This window comes from Telmatherina bonti (genome assembly GCF_933228915.1).
Source record: "Telmatherina bonti genome assembly, chromosome: 3".
Classification (NCBI taxonomy): domain Eukaryota; kingdom Metazoa; phylum Chordata; class Actinopteri; order Atheriniformes; family Telmatherinidae; genus Telmatherina; species Telmatherina bonti.
Window position 1 is genome coordinate 7,131,254 of NC_136621.1, and position 22,765 is coordinate 7,154,018.

The following is a 22,765-nucleotide window of genomic DNA, read 5'->3' on the forward strand; positions in this document are numbered from 1 at the left end:
TACATAGAAGCAGATTTGAATACGGTAAAGAGAAGAGAATTATTAGAGATTGCTAAAGGTTATTTCTACCCACTCAAGAAGTTTCTAAAACAGCTCTACAGATATTTTATCATCCAAACCAGCCCACATTGCCTTCCAAGCTTTGGATGGAGATTTCAACCAGGCCTCAGCAGGGATGTCAGACAGCTAATGCTCTCTTATTTTTTATGATATCAATAGACTAAATAGCTGTTTCTATTCCTTCAGTGTTGACTGAAAAAAATCTTATTTATTTATTCCACAGATGTTCCACTCATGGAACATCTGTCACAAAACAATTGACTTTTGCAAAAATGAAATAGTCCCATTTAACCCCATACACAGGGACAGGCTTGCCATCTGGCATTGCTGCCATTTTCCTTGTGGTTTGACATGTTTCTGGAACCAACAATGAATTTTTTTGTCTTGTGGTTCATAAAATTTAGTAGATGGCTTGTGCCTCTTCACAGGAATGCCATAAAAACATGATTTATCTCCTTTGACTGGAAGTTAAATATGCAACAACTCTTTGGCATTGTTCTCATTTTCCTGATAAAGACAACTCTGGGCATTAACACGGACACCCAAGCTTGAGCATGCACAAATTACATATGAATACATTTTGAAACTTGTTTAATATACTCTTATGCTTGGCATCTATAACTTTTAATAGCTTGATCATTAATCACACTGTAATCTTTCCAAAAAAAAATATATATATATATTGTTGATTTTGATTATTATGCCCATTTCTACTTTCATGTTCCTGGAACTGCTGAACTTAAGGTATATTACATATAACAGACATGCATGCAAAGAGGTGATGTTGATACTGACATGGGCTCACACTTGTTCTCTCTTTCTCAAACACACTCACACCAAATAATGATGAGATTCCATAACTATAATTAAGTCGGAGACAGCTAGCTAACCCTTCCAGTCATTGGTGGGACTACATTTTCCTTTGGTAATTATGAACATATTTCAACCATCTGATTAAAAGATGATAGGTGTTCTTTTTTACTTCCTCTTCTTAAGATAATGGGGCTAAAGAACATGGCCCAAAGGGGTTTTGCTTCAACAGTTTCTCACACAGAGACTGTTATATAAATGGTGGCTGCTTGGATGTATATGGATTCTCTGACCCTGTGGTCTGCATTTATCTCCATCGAACATAAGATCTCCAATGGTTGTGACAAGTACATTAGTACCCCCAGTCTGAAAGATCCTCCAGGGCCTCAAGAAGCTCATCGCTAGTGCCCAGAGGTGCCTTAGGCTGCCAATGTCTGAGTCACAAGCACTGTGGGAGAGACAGGATCGGGGACGGTGACAATTTCTTTCTTCCTTGGAGGCTCCAACCATCAATCTATCACACACAGGGGCCTATGACAAGCTTTGATAAAACTTCAGATTGCACCGTAAAGCGCATGAGATATATACTCAGAGATACCTGAGCCCTCTGTAGTATTAGTAGTGCAGCTTTCAGTTTGTCTGGCTGGGGAAGAAAAATCTTAAAATTATGTTAAGAAAACTTAATTTGGTTCTATTCAATGATCTTTGATTGGCCAGTGTATATGTTTTCTTTATAATTTTCCCCTTTTTATCCAATATGATAGATGCAGTTGCATTAAATATGCATGGAGTCCTAAATATCTGTTGTTATAAAATCACATCAAACGCTGTACAGATACTTTTATCTGTAAGAAAACAATCAGGCTGCTTTGAACATGTGAAACATGGAACAAAGCAATTTCTCTTAAGGATTTTATTGTAGGTTTAGAATCACAAGGTCATGACAAAAGTTTCAGGAAGAAGCACAGTGAGCTGATGATTTGTGGAGCCATTTCATGCAGAACTTTATGAGGAGAGCTCAGAATGACTTCTAAGACCTGCTTCATTTGCCACACAGCACTTTTACCATCAGTAAGCCTCTCTTTCGGTTTTGACTGACAAGTCAGAAAGGTTCCAGAATATCTTGTCTCAGCCATCCCACTTTTTTGGGACCTTTCCGTTGGGGTCCTAATATAATTAATCCAACTAAGAAGGGTGGTGCTTAACATACTGCAGTTCTTTGAAGGGTTGAAAGAATCATCGCTTCCTCTGTGACTCAGCTTCATTGGTCTTTAACGTCAGAAAACAAGAAGAGACCAAAGAACAAAACCTGCTAGACAGCCACCATCCTTCTCCTTCGTTTTTCTGTCATTTCTGCAATTTAAAGCTGGAGTAGGTAATGTTGGGGCACTAGCAAGACTTGAAAGTAGCACCCTGCCATGGCTCCTCCCCCTCTGGTTCTGCTCCTTGCATGATCCGAGGATTTTTTATTTGCAGCTTTTTCCACCAAGGATTTTCTCTTTCTTGGCTGTTTAGCAGGAGGACGCAAATAAACCGAGCTGGGTCGGGAAATCCTTCCTGCATTTTCTCAGCCATGTTCGCTTCCGAGTTTCTTCTTCACTACTTTGTATTTTCGTCCTAACACGCTGTTTATATGCAAGGTGTGGCTATCAGGAATGCGCTGCTGGAGGGGGAGGAGGGGAGCCGGGAGAAGAAGTTTGCAAAATGTAAGAAATGAACAACTTCAATTCGGTCCGTACATTTGAATCGGTCAGAGATTTTACAGATAAACTGAGGGGTCTAACTATATTTCTTATTGTTCATGATTACAATGTATAGACTGCTAACGGGACGAGGAACCGCTTCACCCCGAGTAAAAAAAAAAGAAAATTCTCTGAACAACATTACCTACCCCATTGCACCACTATGATATCATATTACATAGCTGACCCATCCATGGCTTCCGAACATGGAAATGCAGCAGAGATCAGGATATACTACCAAACTGCTCCAGACCATCCTGACATGGATGTTATGGTGGAAACAAGGTGTTACTGTTTGCTCTTGGGATGTAAATCTAACAACAACTGACGATTCAATTTGATTCCATTTTTTGGGGTGACGATTCGATTTGGAATTGAATCTTGATTCAAACAGATTTTTGATTCATAATCCTTACACTTAAGTAACAAACGGTGTTAATTTCCTAAGTAACTTTATTCTTCTATAAGCTAGAAAGAACTGAGAAATGGGCCGATTCGATTTAAATTGTGGCATGTACAAAACTTTCTTTGCTCATCATTTTCCTTAATTTCAATTAGGAGAAAAAACAACAACCAGACCATCATTCTACTGCTATAATGCACAAGACAAGGAAAACGATCAATAAAAATAATTTAATTTTTTTTTTTTATCATAGATTTTTTTTTTTTTTTTTTTTTTAAATTAACTAAAATATTGATTTTAAAATTATGAAGCAAAACACCCAGATTTTTTATTTTTTCGATTTGATTCCCCTCCCTTATTTTGCTTATTTTCAGTGTTGCTCTGTCATTGGTCGACATCATTATCCAGAGATTTACACACTTCTACAGGAATACAAAACAATCTTCCAACCATTTACTGGACAACTAAAGATATTTCACTTGTTGATATGAACACAGTGTTTGATGTTTGTTATTTTACTATTCATTATTCATCCAAATTATTGCTTTTAATCAGAAGATGCATTGATTTTTTTTATGGGTTTTAATTTGTTATTGATCTTTTACATGTGAAAAAAAGCTTCCCGTTTGAACTATTAATTACTGCCAATGTACTACATTAAGTACCGTTGAAGTGAAAGAGTAAATAACGTTGATCTGCAGAATTTTAAGGTTGATTTAATGGAAAAGTGACACGTTTGCAGATTTCTGCATTGACCCCTGCAAACAAAATGAAAAGCTTGGTAGAAAAAACACACACTGTTAGCAGCAATCAGCTGTGGTATGTGTGTGATGAATGGTTGTCCAGGTAACTGGTAGAAATAAAGAAGCAGCCCACAGAACAAAAATGAAGGTGAGAGCACAGGTTTTTAAAGGGAGGGTAAATGTTTGTTCAGCTCCTTGTGGTCCAGCACCATCCTCAGAAATATGGATACATTAGGAATGTTTACTGTACCAATCCATCGGTATAGAAACAGTTTCATCTGAGTGTTTGTGATACCAATGACTCAAGCCTCCTGTTTTGTTAATTTATCAACTCTTTCATTTATCCATTGGTCAGTCTGATTACGGTTATCTGAGAGCTAAAACAAATACTGAGATTAAAATATGATCTTTTGTTGCTGAGCCTTCATCCTTGATGTATTTGTTTAACTGTTGACTGTTTGCAAGTCACAGAGCTGCAAATGGGATCTGTGTTCAGAGCTTTTACAAAGTCTGCAGAGCCGAAACCCACATGTTACTTTTCAAGCTTTCTGCACCAGAGATAGTCTACTGTTAATCTGCACGACCAAATGCTGCTTTACCTGTTGGCTTCAAAGACATTTACAGCGCAAACACACAGGAAAAGAGTGAAAGTGAGTGGAAACAACTAGGTAGTCCTAAAACGGAGCTCCTCCTGTGGGTTTTGTAGTAACTCAGGAAAGGCACAGGAAGCCTTTCACAAGTGTAGAATGCACTGTACAACCACTTGTGAAAATATCAGAGCATCTATTGTTTGACTTTAAAGAATCAAACATTAAAGAAAGGATGAAATTTGATACATATCTCTTGGTAAGGTCAGGACCAATAAAAAGACAACAGATGCGATGCAGACATAAACTCTGAGGGTGTACAGGTTGGTCATGACATATAAAATTATATAAAAGTTAACAGTTTGGTTTATTTGAAGACATTTCAGGAGTGAAACTAGCTTTTGTTAAAGAACTTCAATGATTAAGGATGTTTCAGATGTGCTAGACTACCTGATTCATGTGATTTAGATCCAACAGCTTGTATCAAGTAAAGCAGGAAAACATCTAAAGCTTGCTGGACGGTGGCACTCAAGCTTTATCTGAAGTCACAGGTGTTGCTGCTTTTCACTACCTTTATTTAACAGGACAAGTGTTAAAAATGGCTCTTTTATTAGTAAATGCTGCAGACCCATGCCCCATAAGCTGGTTCACATGTCTCCTTTTTACTCTCCGAGCTTTGTGCACCAACATGGCAGAGAGTAACATCCCTTCTATAAAGAAGATGGAAGCTTGCACAAACATGGACACATTCCCATACAAACTTTCCTTATGATGAGGACATTTCTTTCTGTTTCTGACCCCTTGCATTGCAAAAGAAAGCTGGACACAAGACAAATAATAGTCTCTGTGTCTGGTACGTACGGCATGTTGTTCTCGGCTGTCTGCTCAGTTTCCATGGCCTGTAAAGCCAACAGAAGCCTTGCCAACTGTGACCAAACAATCTTGTTAGTTTCTCCTCTCAGCCTTCCCTCCTTGAGGTCTCTGAAGAGAGGTTAATGTCTTTCCCTACATGATTTGTCTTCAGGCAACAAAGTGGACACACAAGCAGAAAAAAAAAATAATATTAATAAAAAAAAAGTTCTATGAAAATAATGAAGAATCACACCTTGTTATTGAGTGTAAAAACTATTCTGAATGTAGAAAATCACACGTGTAGATAATGATGATGGCAGAATATCATCAGACAGTATGTGATCTTTTTCTCCAGTAAAGCAGAGTTTATGTTTTTTTAAAATAATAATAATAAAAAAAACTAGAAACTATACATTACCTGGTTTAAAAAGTAATACTGTAACACCTCCCCCATACACACATGCAATCACACACACACACACACACAACACCCCCACACCCACTCTCCAGCCGCCGTAATGGCTTGATCTATTGATCTATTGTCCTACCTTCCTCGACTCAGACATGGAGAAATCTTAGCACTCTCTGCTGATTAATGTGTTGCCGGAGATGTTGAACTGTGATCGTAGTGTAAGTGTCTGGCTTTAACCAGGATTTGTTGCACAATGCTTAACTTCTACTTCATATAAACACATTATGATTACCAGTCCTCCTGATTGCTCCTGTGCTTAAACCTAAGTTACTCTGTTTTGTGTTGAGGTAGGAGTTAGCCGATGTTTTACAAGCTAACGTTACTGGTGTAAAGTACCACTGTCCTGTTTGAATGAACGAGAGAAGCTAGTTGCTGTCATTTGCACATGTTTATAAAAGACAATGTGCTAATAGAGGCAAGCTAACTGGATGCCCAATAATATTATAACTGCTGCTGCTGTGTGTGCGTGTGTGTACAGCCTCATCATGTGTCATGTAAGAGTAGCAATATCAATCTATAATGACATCACCATATATATATATATATATATATATATATATATATATATATATATATATATATATATATATATATATATACACGTATATATAACCAATTAACCTAACATGCATGTCTTTGGACTGTGGGAAGAAGCCAGAGAGCCCAGAGAGAACCCACACATACACAGGGAGAACATGCAAACTCCACACAGAAAGGCCACTGACCAAACCCCCCCAGCCGAGGATTGAACCAGTGACCTTCTTGTTGTGAGGTCACAGTGCTAAGCCTCCACTATTCCGTTTGTATTTCTCTTGATTTAAATTTATTTAATATAAAATTATCCGCTTCATTTAGTCTTTCAAAGAGAAGTAAGTCTCACGTTTATCGCTAAAGTGAGTTTTCTATTGTGGATGTGCACGCTGTTCCTTCCTTACAGTAAGTTGTAGTGAAGACAGTGTTGAGATTAAACACATTAATTTATATTAGAAAGTTTTAGCTGGTAGTCTCATATTTAAAAATGATTATAGTCAAACATCCCACATCAGTATCAAGCCAGATGTTTCTATCCAGACGTCTCCAGATAAGGTCATTCTGACTTGATGATGGAGGCGTAGAAGAAAATAAGCATGCAGTTTAGGAAACTGAAACTTTCTCCAGCAACAGACCAGTACTGCAAGTGAACGCACCACATGCAAAGTGGAATATTTGTTTGTTATCCAGTCATCTGATGCAGCTGTTTATCTTCTGCTGCTAAATCTTGCAAAGATGTTAAGGAGACGTTTTTCAGATTGAAATTTTTTTTTTTTTTTTTTTGCCTTACTAAAATTCAGATTATGTATGCGAACAACTTAATTTTTTAAATAAATCATGGATCACAGGCAGATTTTTTGTCAGATTTTGCTTGTACAGCCATGACAGTTGGTAGAAACATTAGCATTACGTGTGGGGTTGAAAGTTTAAGGTGAACTTTAAAAAACATCTGCAATCATATTTTTCTGTCACAGACTCTTGCAGGATGGGAGCCTTTCCGCTCATCTTCGTCAGTCCTCTGCAGCCTTGCTGAGGACTGCACCCACACCCACACACACACGCGCGCCTATACTGTATCTGTGTGTGTCCACACAGGTGTGTATCCACATCCAGCTGTCTGCAACAACTTCATTATGACACCAGAGCAGGAACACAGGTCTTCTAGCTACTGTATGAAAACTAAATGTTCGAAAGAAAAAGGTGGTCTGGGGTGGAGGTCTGGAGGGCGGCTGGGGGACATGCAGAAACATGCAGGCGGTAGAATTGAAAGGCAGTGATGTCAAACATAAAGATGGATGAGCAGAGGAAAGTATGTGTCCTGGCTTGTTAGAGTCTCTGTGTGCAGCTGGTCTCTCTTCCAGCTGCTCTGCATGGTCTCCTCAGACAACAGAGACAGAAAGGAGTCCTGGACGTCCGCCAGACGTCCACCTGAGCATGGCTGCTGCTCACCATAGCTCTGGTATGCAAACTGCCTGGAAATTATTTGTGTCCCTAAATCCAATTTGGCATCTCGAGTGAAATTAGCAATCAAATGTTTTCTATCAACACAATGCTGACATGTCGCCCTGCCAGCATTTCCTGTCAGCGAATTCCCAGTTCAACCAGTAAGCCAGTCAGCTTTCAGGTGACGTCCTTCATCGCCTCTGATCAATCATAACTGTCTTCTAAACTCTTCATCGTGTCTGATAATAAAAATATTTTTTAAACTGACACATCTTAAAGGGCTGCTATTCTGGTATTTGGAGTATTCTGAGCTTTCTACAGTGTTACAGTGTTGAATCCTCATCAGACATGTGGACGACACTGTTTTTTATCACCTAAACGCATGTTTGAGTTTGAGTTTGAGTTCCAGCACGCTCACCATTCGGTTTCCATGGCGACGAAAAAAGTGTCGTTTTAGAGTTTTATCTACTTGGAAATCCTTGTGACGTCCCGGGGGATAAGGTTCGGTGATTGGTTACCTTCTACTGGTTAACAAGGGCATGTACAAATACATCAGGCGGGTGGAAAACGTGGGATAAAGTTATTTCCAACGATGGCTGGTGAGTTTACCAAAGAGAGACATCCTGCTGCATTCGTTGCTGTGGGTTGCTGTTTTCCACTTCGTTTTCAGGCTCTGATTCAGGTTCCAACATGTAGGGCTGGATGCTATGTGTTGACATTGTATTTTGTTTTTTTATTGAGTTCATATCAGCCTAATCCTTCTGTTTATGAGACGTTACAATGACGGTGAAAGCAGGTGCGGTGCGCGCTCCCAATGTAGTGCAGTGGTGGGAGGCGGGGCTTAATGCGGAAGAGTCTCAATCCACTCGTTTTGCCCGCAGGCTGATCTGACAGCCTACGGAGAGGGTCGGTCTGAAGTAAATAAAGCCATTTGTGATAATAACTCGATCAATCCCAGTCCTTCTGGTCTCAGAAATAAAAATAAATTAGCCTGAAATGCACAGAATAGTTCCACTTTAAGCTTTAAAAAAGAACTGTTACAATGCAGGCTGGGAAAAAAAGAGAAGCTGGACTGAACCTGTTATAATGCAACCAACATTTTTCAGACAAATTTTACATTTCTCAGTCAATAAAAATCTCCACATTTTTGAGACACTCTTGAAGGCTTGTTAGAAAGTCACGTTCGGGTCGTAGTGGGTCAAACTGGTGTTACTGGAGTTATTTTCATGGTTTAAGACAAGAAAGTTCAAAGTTAATGCAGCATCTAATGAGAAGCAACAGTCAACATTGTTTGTCACTACCCAGTAGTTGAAATGTCCGGTTTTCTCTCAGCGTCCGTCCTGTGGAGCGCATTGCTGAGGCTGAGCTGCAGAATGAAGCTTCAGCGGAATCATTTCATTCTGTAAAATCCCCCTTTTTGGTCTTCTGTATTCTGTAAGATGGCATTGATTTGTGCTCCTCAGTGCTGTCTGACATTTACTTATGGCTTTTAAATGACTGGCCTTGCTCATGCTCTTGCCATTGGGATGTCTAATTTTAGTTCTCCTAATTTCCCAGAATTACTCAAAGCAGCACAGTTTACTGACAGAAGGCTTGAGCTTGTTCCACATGCAGGAAAAGCATCTGCAGCAGGCAGATCTCACTGATAGAAAAAGAAAAAAAAACTTCTCACTTCAGGATAAATTGATGAAACCTGAGCAGAAAACATTCAGATCCTTATCAAGGATAAAGTGGAATTTAATGTGTTTGTGTTTAATGTGTTTAATGTGTTTGTGTTTACTGTTGTGTTTACTGCTGCAGCTTCTGCAGCAGAGGAGCACAGACTGACGTGGAAATGAAATTTTAATAAAACTGTGGGTCCTGTGGACTCCTGTTGGGGGTACTCCAGGAGTATAAAGTACCAGAATCCCCTGTACAGGCTGTCTGGTCCCAATACGACTGCTGTCAGAGTTTCTTCTTCATTGCTGGCAGGAAGTCAGATACGTCTCCAGTGAGGTTTGAACTCAGTCAAAGCTGCCTTTTTATCTCTGATTATGTTCATAATTTTTATGGGCAGAATTTCTTGGCACAGCCGAGGTGTTGAGGGGATCCGGTTTGGTATCGTCAGGATTGGATCTCTGCTTTTTGCAGATGATGTGGTTCTGTTGACTTCATTAGATCATGATCTCCAGCTCTCACTGGAGCAAATCACAGCTGAATGTGAAGCAGCTACAATGAGAATCAGCACCTTAACCTCTTAGACCACGGCCTTCAGGCGGAAAAGGCGGAGAGTCCTCTGCAGATCAAGAGGAATGAGGAATGAGGTCCTGCCCCAAGAGGAGGAAGGATGGAGTATGAGATCAACAAGAGGATTGGGGCGGTGTCTGCAGTAATGTGGACTCTGCATCAGTCTGTTGTGGTGAAGAAGGAGCTGAGCAAGAGGGCGAAACCCAATCTACATTCTTATCCTTCAGAAGATTTAGATCGCTAACATAAGTGGCTGAAAGGAATTTCCTCCGCAGGATGTGCGGGCCTCCCCTTCGAGCACAATAAGAACAGAACCTCTGCTCCTCCAAAGAAGTCAGAGGAGGTGGCTCAGGCATCTGGTTAGGATGCCTCCTGGATGCCTCCCTTGTGAGGTGTTCCGGGCATGTCCCTGCAGGAGGAAACCCTGGGGAAGAGAGGGATTATGGGCAAATTCAAATTGGCCTTTAAGATTCAAATCCGAGTCTGTTTGCTTGGAAAGTCCGCTTCATTTGGAGAGCTGTAAATGCACCAAATTCTAATCTGGATCAAAGAACCGGACTCAGTCCACCTGCAAACACAGGTCTCAGCCCGTTTCAAGCGGACCTAATACAAGAAGTGGACTGCAAAAAAAAAATCCCTTCCTGCTTTTGACGTAGCATTGCATTGTGGGTAAATACTTAGTGATTTGGTTAAGCATATTCTGCATCATATTTTGTTCATACTGCGTCCATTGTTGCAGAGTGTTTCTGCAGTGTACTAGCATAAGACAAAAAAAAAAATTGCACTCCAACTTGCAACAGAGATTTCTTGTTCACTTGGGTCTTGTCCTGTTTTTGCTCAGTGCTAGAGAGCCTCACCTTTATTTATTTTTTTTTATTTTATTTTTTTATAAAGGTTTGACGCGTTTGACCAAAATGCAGCATAAATGCAATCTCAGTCTGAATGGATACACCCCCCTACAAATGATTTGAGTCCCCAATCGGACTGAGTCTAGTGGACAATTCTGATGTGAATGCACCTAATATCTCTCAGTTGGCCTTGAAACACCTTCAGAAAAGCAGGGTTTTCTGTCTGCATCAGAGCATGCTCACACAGAAGGGGCAGTTTGCAGCACTGCTACGTCACTATGGAGGAGCAGATGATTATTCTTCACACATAACAGAATTAAACACATCATCCAGACCTGAACCAACACTGTTTTGTAGCAACAGCAGGGTAGAGACACTAACTCTGTTATTGTGTAAAAAACGACTTTGAAGCTCAATGAAAAGGTTTCATTTATTCATTATGGAAAAAAAAAAAGCTCTTCCTCTCCTCAGCTCCTCCCACCATGCACCACCAATGTGGACAGGATGGTCCCAGAACGGGCTGCCATTTTCCAAGAGATCTGATTTGTCAGGGTGTGGTGGTTTTATACTGGTTGATATATTATCCAGCACATAATTTGCTCCAGTGCAGGTTAGTCCTCCCGCGTAAGTTACCATGGTGATTTACCCCAGTGAGTGAAAATAAAGAAAGTTATTTAAACTGGTGCAAATATTCATTTCATCTGGAGATCAACACTTTCTCCTGGAATTCTGGTTATGACAGAAGTGATAACTTTTTGTGAACTACGCAAGTATCACTTTGGTGCTGTTACTTCATTCCGACTTTGTCTCACCACGGCCGAGCATCTTATTCTTCTCTGCTTCTTCAAGCTAGCAGCTAGCTGCTGAAGCAGACCCTCAAATTGTCAAACAGACATCCTAGTGTGCGTTCAGAAGCGTCCACGGTCCAGCTACAGACCCTGGACTATAATCAAGTCTTCTTCTCTTTTTTTTGCCAAGTTGTCAGTTTGTTTTACAATCTTCATCAATTATTTGTAATTTTGCTTCACACTTGGTGTGCCGAGACAAAAACATTGATGAATTTACTTACAAAATATTTGTCATTTAGCCTTTAGTCATATGAAAAAACAAACTGTTAAATTATTAAAACCAAATAGAAATGGTTATATTTTTGTCAACACATTTCCGGTAGTAACTCTGTGAGACAAGCACAGACATCAGGAATGAGTTGTCAACAGGTACCTGTTCAGGTATGCTATGAGAGCCGTCCAACGACAAGGTGAGCTTTACTGGTACAGGAGGATGTTGGGATGGATGATGCATGTGTCTGAAGATGTGCTCTCTCTATAGAACTGGATGTGATCTGGTCCACGGATCTATCAGAGAACTGATCCTCAGCCTTTCTACAAGTCTCTGAATACTGGACATCCTCATGACTTCATTCAAAACAGTTTGTGAAACATGTTTCTTTACATTTTCTTTCTTCTCATAAACAATTGAGAAGATCTGATGATCAGTCAGACTCTACTAACTTGGTTGTTCCAGCTAACTAGTAAAATTATTCAGGACAGTTCTGATTTATTGTCTATAAGTTGAAATTTATTCTTTTCTATTCTGTAAAGAACCTCAACATCTACAACCCCTGTTTCTGATTGGTTAAGAAGAAATTTACTCTCGTCCAACTCTTAATTGGACTAAGCGGTTAAGAAAATGAATGAATGAATGAATGAATGGTCGATACAGAGTTTAATCCTGAGCCAGAGACTGAGTCCAGTCTGTAGTCCAGAGTACAGTCGCGGGTCTGATAACCAGTCTGATCTCCAGTTCTAAACTGATCAGATGATGGCAGAATTTATCATCTTTTTCTAACTGATCTGACATGGTATTGTGATCAAACATATTATTTACAGTTCTAACTGGTGCCGCTATCATCCACCCAGTCAAGCCAGTCAGCCAGACCCAAACCAGAAAAACCAAGAACCTCAATCAGGTTTGAAGCAGCCGTCAGGTTATTCTGCAGGGAGCGGTCACGCATCGTCCTAAGCTTCAGTGGCCCGGTGCTCCTTCTTAAAATACTCCTCCAGGGTCTGGGACAGCGTATAAACACACACATTCCGCATACGCACTTGTGTGAGATAAACTTTGACAGCTGGTTGGATGTTGTTCTAATTTTAGTTTTTCTTCCACCAAACAGGAGAATGAAATGGAATTTTTATAGCAAATGGAGACGGAATGAAGTTGGATTGTCATCATCGTGTGGCCAAAGCAGAATCGCAGTGCCAGACTGGAGGGCTCCTGTCTGCAGCTAATCACATCCATAAGAAATGGCCACATAACAGCCTGACAGATGAGACAGTGGAGCGCGCACACACACACACACACACACACCGCCTTGCTAAACCACATGTATAGAGTATTATTGTTCGCCTGCAGTCAATCTGAGTGTGATATCCTGGACACAAGGAACCGCCAACAGCTTTCTCCCTGGTTGTTCAGGAGTAATGAGCAGATGAATGAGTGTGTGTGTGTGTGTATGTGAGGGTAGTTATATCCAGAAAATATTGCCAATGCTTTTCTTTCTGATGCTTGTGCCCACATTCATTACCTGCTCTGATAGAAAAGGCTTCACAACAGGCAGCGAGTGTGCACAGCCCCAAGCTCCCGAGGCACACATCTGCACCTGATTTTCACTGAATCAAGGTCAAACGGAGATGTGTAAACACACCGAAATGAGTCAGAGGAGCGACTCACCACCCAAACACACACACACACACACACACACACACACAAATGCACACATCTGTGCACACATCAGCAGCAAGAGTCCATTTGTAGGTTCTTTCTGCCTCTCAAACCAATCCGTGTTCCTCCTTCATTTAACAGTAGCCCCATCCACCCACATCACTCTCGCTTTCCCTCTCTCTCCCTCTCCTTTTCTCTCTCTCTTTCTGGTCAGCGTTGTGTGAAATAAGGAAATTTGACAGCTGAGCCCAACAGGACAGCTGAACCTCTGCACCCACACATTAAATCCAGCCCGTCATCTGCAGGTTCTGTCCAGCGCTGGAAGTTGTCGGAACGTGCAGATGAATCACAAGCTGCAAAACAAATAAATGCATGAAGTTGTGTTAGCAAGCGTGTCCCGTCAGCCAGGTGTGTCGTAGCAGGAAACATGCAAAGCCTTTGCCAGGACTCACAACATGTTGAAACTCATTCATTCATTATCCTAACCGCTCAATCCAATTCAGGGTGGCGGGGAAGCTGGAGCCTATCCCAGCTGGCTTTGGGCGACAGGCAGGGTACACCCTGGACAGCTCGCCAGTCCATCGCAGGGTCATGTTTAAACTCACTTTACAAACAATTCCATGTTTGTTTGATGATTAAATAAGTGAGTCTTTCTAACTGTTTCTTCCTCTCATGACAGTCAGATATATTTCATTCCAGATTTTCTCTTTATTTATTCAAGTTCACACCTGTGCACACTCGTGAACTCCTGCTTATGGAAAACTGCACATGTGCGGTGTGTGAGAAACAGACGTAGGCACGGATAAACTCAGAGATATTTTCTCATTTCCTGTTTCTGGAAAACAAGTGAATAAAAGTGAGTGTGAAGAGAAAAGGTTGACTTTGTGGGCTTGTGAGAAGCTGTGAGGTCCGTCTCCCGTCCTCGTCCTTTAGCTAGAACAGCAGTCATTCAAAGCAATGCAGAAGTTTTTAGTATTTTGTTTGCATTTTACCATCCTGGTAAAAGAATCTGCAGAATAACTCCAGTTAGTGAACGTGCAGAAAGGATCTGCATGTTGTAAAATGGACTTGGAGTTCTTTGCCACAAGACTGTGAAGTTGTTATTGTGACTTGAGACCGCCTTTATGCTTCTGTCGGGTTGAATGGTGACTAATCAAACTGCCCAGTCAGAGAGAAGCAGCTTCCAGTCCACTATCTTGTTTACCACCATGCAGATCCTGACTTTATGTTGAGACCACACATCTGAGCTAACAGGTCATAAATAAAATGATTCAAGTAGATCTGGATTTTCTTGACTGTGAGTAAGGAGACTGAAATGGAGCCAACAGGACAAACTGCCAGAGGACATGTCTTCTCTCCTCTGTAGGCCAACAGGCTCACAAAGGGAGATAAAACAGCACAATCTTCAACTTGCCATCATCATATTTGAGGTACAGATGAAGTAAAAGCAAAGAATGAGCTGAGTGGGAAAAAAACAGAAAAGCTAAATATCACTGAAAGTTTATCTTGAAAAATGAGGGGGGGGTCAGACATTAGCAGCTGGTTGGAGGTTGTTACAAACATAACCAGGCCCCCCTGCCCTGCATGTTCTAGACATGTTCCTCCTCCAAAGCGCCTGAGCCAGATTATTGAAATTCTTAATCAAGTTCTTTGCAGCCTGTTAATGAGCCCTTTATATCATTCAGGTGTGTTAAATTAGGGTTGTCTAGAAAACATGCAGGGCAGGGGGCCTGAGGACTGGATTTGAAAAACAGTCTTGGCGGGTAAAAATGAAGACTCAGCCAATCCTGGTTAGGGGAAGGAGCAGGCGGCCAATCACAGGAAAGAGCGGTGCGGCCAGTTATACAATGGAATTAAGACAGTCATCAGTAGTCTAGAGGGGATCGCACAGAGTGGCTGCGAGACGTAACAGAGGTGCTGATTGGAAGTGCTGTTACAATGCTGCACCTCTCTCCATGGGAGATGGGACATCCAAACTGACTGCTGGTCTTTAACTTACTGGAGTGGAGATTTTGTCAGGTGATGTTATAGACCTGAATCTAAACTTTACTGCTGCAAACAGCGGAAATCTTCAAAGTAGCCTCATGTTTACACGTGTGTTTTCCAGACAGAGATGCTCCAAGACTTAAATGTTTATAATAATTCTGACTCAGTTAACGGGGTAAAATAATTCTTATTTTCTCCAGGAAGCAGCTTTAATTTCAGATGAAGGGTCCAGTAAAGAGCTGCTATCATCATCATCATCATCACTGCAGGAGCTCTTCTTCAGAGCAACACAGATGGCCAAACGCACTGAGAGGAAACGATCCTCTTAGAGTATTCAGCCTATTTCTTTTTCTTTTTTTTCTTTTTTCTTTTTTTTCCATTTTTACACTTTTCATTTATAAATTTTATTCATTACGTTAACTGGAAAAATAATATCTTTGAAATATTTCAATTATTACAAAAGCTTTATTGAACACTTTCTTGATTCATTCATGACGCGATTTGATTCTTCCTGCTGATCCACGATGTGGACGGATGCGAGCAGCAGGGTCCTACCGTCCAATCCGAATGCTGATAACCACTGATGATGTCCAATCAGATAAAAAAGAAACAAATGTCTTAAAAGACATTTAAGTCTTTTGCCATTTTTCTTTAAAAATGTTTTGTAGGGCTAAATTAGCAGGACAGCAGCAGATTAATGTCACCAGTGCCCACTGGTCGAGTTACCTGGCCAGGTGCAGTCAACAAGCCGGGATGATGCTGAAACCAGGTAGATCTGTGAGCCAATCAGCTTCTTCATCATTCTGTTTCCTGTGTTCCAGTCCCACATGGCATTTCTAATGCAGGTCCAAATGTCTTTTCTTATTCCTCCTCCACTCCTCCTCCTCCTCCATACCGTCTACAATCCTACCTGCAATCACAACAAATGTGTTTCTTTTGTCTTGTTATTCCATCACATCACTCTCAGTATAAAAATTTGTAACAAAAGACTGAAATCAGAAGAAATGTGATATTTTTTGGACTGAATTTAAAAGAGCTGAGAATGGCGCTACTGTATAAATGTTATCTGCAGATAATTGTCTCTGTCACCCTTTATGTCAACATTATTAGAAAATACTAATCCCAAAATAATTAAAGCTAATCTTAACATTTGTCTCTATTTCTTCTTTTCTCTGCAGATCAATGCTTAATTCCTCCACTTGTAGGATAATTACAGGGTTTAAACAGCAGCATGTGCTGTTAATAATTAAAGAAGGTTAATTCAGTAGAACTGAGCAGGAAGAAAGAGCAGCATCACTCAGACTGGGAGCAGAAAATGTAGCTAAATGTAAAGGTCAATGCTGCCATTTCCACGGCGTCGCTGCTTTCTTTGGCTCTTAAATCACATTTATCAGCTTTGAGCAGCTCATCTGTGTTTTGATCTAGTTTTAAAAGAAAAAAAACATAAAGTGTATTAAATTTAAATTAAACTTTATCATAATAGAAATACAAATTGAACGATATCTTTAACATGACCTGATGTAACTTAGGTTCTGAACTGTGCTGCGTTCACATACACCTGGATTTCTCAGCATCCTATTCTTCCCTTTGTCTCTGAAACTTCTCAAAAAATAAATCTTTACTATTATTTGTCTTTATGTTTCCACATTTATTTTATTTCATGAAATGTAAAACAACAGTCCCGGTGTCTTCAGCCGCTGATAACTGCTGGAAAACTTTGTAAAAGCATCAGGTCTGCTTCATATCGCTCAGCGTTCAGGAAAAAACATGGATTTTATCTGAACGTTAGAAGTTTGCTGCTTCACGGTTCAGTTGCTGCCTACCAAGCAACAGAACCAGACACGTCTTCTGTTTATCACTGTTTATCTTCGGTTTATCACTTGTCATGACGGGGTCATATGCAAACACACACACACACACACACCTGTTGTTTAAGATTGTTTTCTTTCTCATTGTCTACTTTTTCTTTTTAAGTTGAAATGTTCGCATAGCCAACTAGAAATTTCTGATCCTGATCAGAGTTCAACTATAATCTAGGAAAAACCAAAAAGATGGATGTGAAGGGGCCCCTGGGGGCCTTAAAGCTTCAGAAACTGGCAGACATTTATCCATTTAACACATTATATCTGAGTTATTTTATCTATGCAAAACAATTTTATTCTTAGCGTGTGTTTAGTTTTTATGCAACTCGACGTGTCCCGTCAGACATGGCAACAAAACAAAGTGTTTCACATAAAGCATCAAAGAAAGTAATGCAAAGTAGTAAAAGGCATAAAAAAGTAATTAAAATCATAAATTAAAATGATTCCAGGCAAAATAAGTTCGACCAGATTTCCCTTGTTTCTCCGCAGGAAGCTCTACTTGGTGATTGTTAGGACGCCACGATGTGATCAGACTGTTTAATCGTCCACATTCTGGTCCAGAGCTTTCAGAACCAGAAATGAGATTAAAGATGTCCGTTTATGCAACTGCTGACATCTTTATTTTTTCATTATTTCATTTTTAATGTTGCAAAAAGCAAGACAAGGTTAAAGGAGCAAAGCAGACTGATGGAGGAGTAAATAAAAGGCTCTTCATGCTAAACACATGCAGCTTTTTGTCCCAGAGCACCGTTAGATGGGCTTCACATGCAGACACTGCAGTAATACGTGGCTATTTAATTGGCTATTTATGAATTTCATCTGACAGCTGATGTTTATGTGCTTGTGGTAAACTGTTTATTTGTTTATCTTTTGATGAAAACAGACCTGCTTTTGCAATAAAATGTGCTTACAGACAGTTTAATAAGGCAGCTCGAGCCCACGGCTGTTTGCACCGTATACGGGACATAACTGCTATAAGCATATCCTGTTTACAAACACACAATATTAGCTTTGTGTGTGTGTGTGTGTGTGTGTTCCTGTTGCAAATACCTCATTAAGACATTTCCCAGTAAAATCACTGACCTTGCCAAAGCCCCATCCTAATGGGGTGGTCGCGTTTTTTCTTCGTAGAGTTCGACCCTGCTGATGTTAAAGCTTTGCTTTGCTTTATTAGGAATGACATGTCCTCATAAAGATAGCAATACAAGGCCGTGTTTACATGTCTCACACATGCAGTGAGGCGTAGATATGTGTCACGGTTACAAGGTAATTTACAGTGGAGGTAAAAGCCAGCCACAGGGGCCACATGCTGCAGAAAAACTATGCATCCACTTCTTCCTGCACAAAGCGGAGCCATGTTAGCTTAGCATGTGAGCGCCTCACACACCTTCAGGCCACGTGTTTTTAGACTCATTTAACCCCTTAACACCATGTGGAAATAAAAGAAAAGGCACCAAAACATAAAGCAACAATTTTACAGCACTGGGTGGGTCTGACCTCCTCTTCTTTTCTTTCTGAATTTGTTTCTCAGACTGAATATTCTTCATTAACCCATGATTATTTATAATCCCTAGAAATAACTCCAGAAATGTGCCACGGTAGTAAAACTGCTGTAGAAGAAGGTCCTTCATGACCCAGCAGCAACCTGCTGGACTGGAAGCTTGTTCCATCCTCCACGAGAACCAGAACTCAGTTCTGGTTCTCGAGACTGCAAGAACAAGATTAAAATGTTTTTTTTCAGGTCCATCCATCCTCCAGGAGAAGCAGGTCTGCAGCGGGGAGGGGTCACTGCGGGGGGAGATATCTGCTTTATGTGCCATGAACCCGGTTGTTACCTCCACCAAGGAGGTTCTGTTTTTCCCGCCGTCTTTGTGCTCAAGATAACTCAAAAGGTTACAGAAGGGATTTTTATAAAAATTTCAAGAGTTGTTGGAAATATGAAAATGAAGAACTGATGAAATTCTGGTGGTGATCCGGATCACCGTTTGGATCCAGGAATGTTGTAGAAGGATTTTTTAACATTGTGCTTGGCGGAGGTTTCCACTCTCCGAGTGTTTTTCTAGTTTCATATTTAACAGCAACTTCGTCCGCGACGGGGCGGGTCGTGCACGCGGCGGGGCGGGTTGTGCACGTGGCTGGAGTGTTTTAATGTAAAAATGTTGGTACTTTCTCACCACCTCGATCAGCTGTTTTATCAAAACAATCCATTTCACCTGCAACAGTAAAAACAAGGAAGCAGCAACTTAGCTTCCTGCTTTCTCCGTGTTAACCACACCCACCTCAAATGTCCAACCAATCACACGATACTTCTCGCAGCCCCACAAGAAAAAAATTCTGCCAGGCCGGTGTGTCGAGAACTGTCTTCAAACACGCAAAAACAAAATGACATGAAGAAAGTTCTGGCTTCTCATGGAGGAAGGAGCAAGCTTTAGCTTACACACATTTTTACCTCTGTCTGCCTTTTCACCTCTGCTGCTCTGAAAGTAGTTAAAATAGTTTGGAATAATTATGTTAATGTTACTGCATCATCTACAAAGTGGCATTTGGTGGAATGAAGCGATGCAGCTGAATGTTCCGGACCCGTAAAACCTACAGTAATTTATTCAAGAGACCAGAAGGGTTTGATGCACCGAGAAACAGCATGATGGGAATGTTTTCTAAGTCCTACTCATGAAACTGTGCCTGATGCACTTTCAGGCTGTATTCACATTTTTACAGTCTTACGCAACATGTCTTTACATTTTAACTTGGATCTATGTCAGCTGCTGTAATTTGCTCCATGAATGCTCCTGCTTGCTAAAATTAGCCGCCAACATATCTGAAGTGCACATGCAGTAACTCTTCCCTCTATGTCTGCAGCAGGACCAGGCTGCACTTAAACTTTAGCTCACAAAAAAAAGAAAGAAAGTTGCATCCAGACTATGGAAAGGCCTTATCCTTGAGAAGGAAGCATGAATGTAATCCCAGCATCGCTGAAAAGGCCTCGTTTCAGCGCAGACTGAGCAACCTGGCTGTGAGAGCAGCTCACAGCTCACAAATCCTGCTGCAGCTCTCACGTTTGTAGCGATAAGTATTTTGATGTGATGGTCAGACACGCTGGCTGCTGTCACATTTGATTGTGCTAATTGACAGGCTGTTTATCGATGGATCAACTAAAAGTGTGTTTAATGCTTATCGCAGATTGCTCATCTGCACCCGTCTTCCAGCTCCATGAATACACTGAGCCATAACTACACACAAACAATGTCAATCTCATCACCAAAGAAACAAGTAAAATTCATAAGAAGCTCTGGATTAACTCCTAAAACCACACACACACACACACACACACACACACACACAGAGGGCCACAGCTCCTTCACTGTGTATCATATACACTAATATTAACAACTCAGATCAGAAACGTCCATCATCATGGTGAGTAGATAAAACGCATGTCTCCTCTACGCAGTATAACAGTGGAAGTAGTCCCACAGTAAACAACGACTAATACCCAATCAGATGAGTCACGGATCCTCACAAAACCTTTTCTGTCCCTCGTCTCCATGTGAATATCTAGAGACCTGGCTGTGATGGTGTTTAGCAGGACTGGAAAGAAAAGCAACATTCTCCACCAGTCCTTTTCCAGACTGATCGGTTCTTCTTTACAAACAAATCTCCTGGAAATCCACAATGGAACCACTTTTATCATCTAATGTCAGAGAGGAAAAGATTTTACTGCTTTTTCAGCAACTGTGAATCTATTCAAGTAAAAAAGATAAAAGTATAAAAAAAGTTATTATTAGGGTCCGAGCCATACGAAGTATGGCAAGGCCCTATTGTTATTGTAATGTTTATTCTTCTCAGCACAACTCACTCAATTTTGACCCCCTTAGACCCCGTGAAAAGTTGCGAAACTTGGCACACACCTCAGTCCCGGCGAAAATAGCGATATTCTGGGGTCCGCGTGCACGCCAATGTGAAAATGCCTCGACGGCGCCCCCTAGAAACGCCAAAAATGGCCTCTAGAATGGGGGAAAAAAATTTTAGTTTGACGTAGGACGACGAAATTCGGTACACATGTCTATCACATCCAGACAAGTAAAAAAGTCATTGAAACGTCTGTTGTCATGGCAACGGGCTTTCCGCCATCTTGGCGTTTGCGGCCATTTTTTTGCCCGTTTTTGTCAATTTGGGCGCATCGCATTTGAACGAACTAGTCTGAGGCGAATCATGCTATTGGCTCCACATTCGCCATGGAGCTTCGTGACAAGATGGGGACCAAAAGTTATTCAAATCTTTTTCATAGGCGAAAGCGTGTTACCGTGGCAACCCATGGAAAAAAGCGATCTCGCCATGAAACACGGTTCACTCATATCTTCGCAGAAATACATCCGATCGGAACCAAAATTACAATAATTCATGTTTGGTAGGTCCTTCACGCATTGTAATATGTATTGTGGGGGGGGGCGCATTTTGGGGGGGCCCCTAGGGGCCCGATAGTCTACTTTGACCTAGGGCTACGAAATTCGGTACACATGTATAAGTAACCAAGACGAGCAAAAAACTCCATTGAGAACCTGTTACCATGGCAACGGGGTGGCCGCCATCTTGGCGTTTATGCCCTTTTTATCACTTTAAGCGCATCGTATTTGAACGAACTAGTCTGAGGGGATTCATGCTATTGGCTCCACATTCGCCATGGAGCTTCGTGACAAGATGGAGACCAAAAGTTATTCAAATCTTTCTGATAGGAGAAAGCGTGTTACCGTGGCAACCCATGGAAAAAAGCGTTCTCGCCATGAAACACGGTTCACTCATATCCCTGCAGATATACATCCGATCGGAACCAAAATTCCAATAATTCATATTTGGCAGGTCCTTAACGCATTGTAATATGTATTGTGGGGGGGGCACATTTTGGGGGGGGCCCCTAGGGGCCCGATCGTCTACTTTGACCTAGGGCTACGAAATTCGGCACACATGTGTATCAACCCAAGACAAGCAAAAAACTTCATTGTGCAGCCGTTACCATGGCAATGGGGTGTCCGCCATCTTGGAAAAAAACCTTCTCGCCATGAAACACGGTTTGCTTATATCTTTGCACACATTCATACGATGTGCACCAAAACTGTGACTATTCATATTTGGTAGGTCCTTAACACATTATAGAATGTATTGTGGGGGGGAACCTTTTTGGGGGGGGCCCCAAGGGGCCCGATCGTCTACTTTCATCTCGGGCTACGAAATTCGGCACACATGTGTATCATCCCAAGACAAGCTAAAAAGTCAATGAAACACATGTTGCCATGGTAACGGGCTGTCCGCCATCTTGGCGTTTACACACATTCTTTTCTCAATATGTGAATTGTATTTCTCTATTAAAATGAACTGGCTGTGCGGGTCCTTCACATGTAGCATTAGGAGAACCAGGACTTGGGTGGAGGGTTCGGCATGAGGCGAGGACCCGATGGATGCCGCTTGCGGCTTTAATTATTAT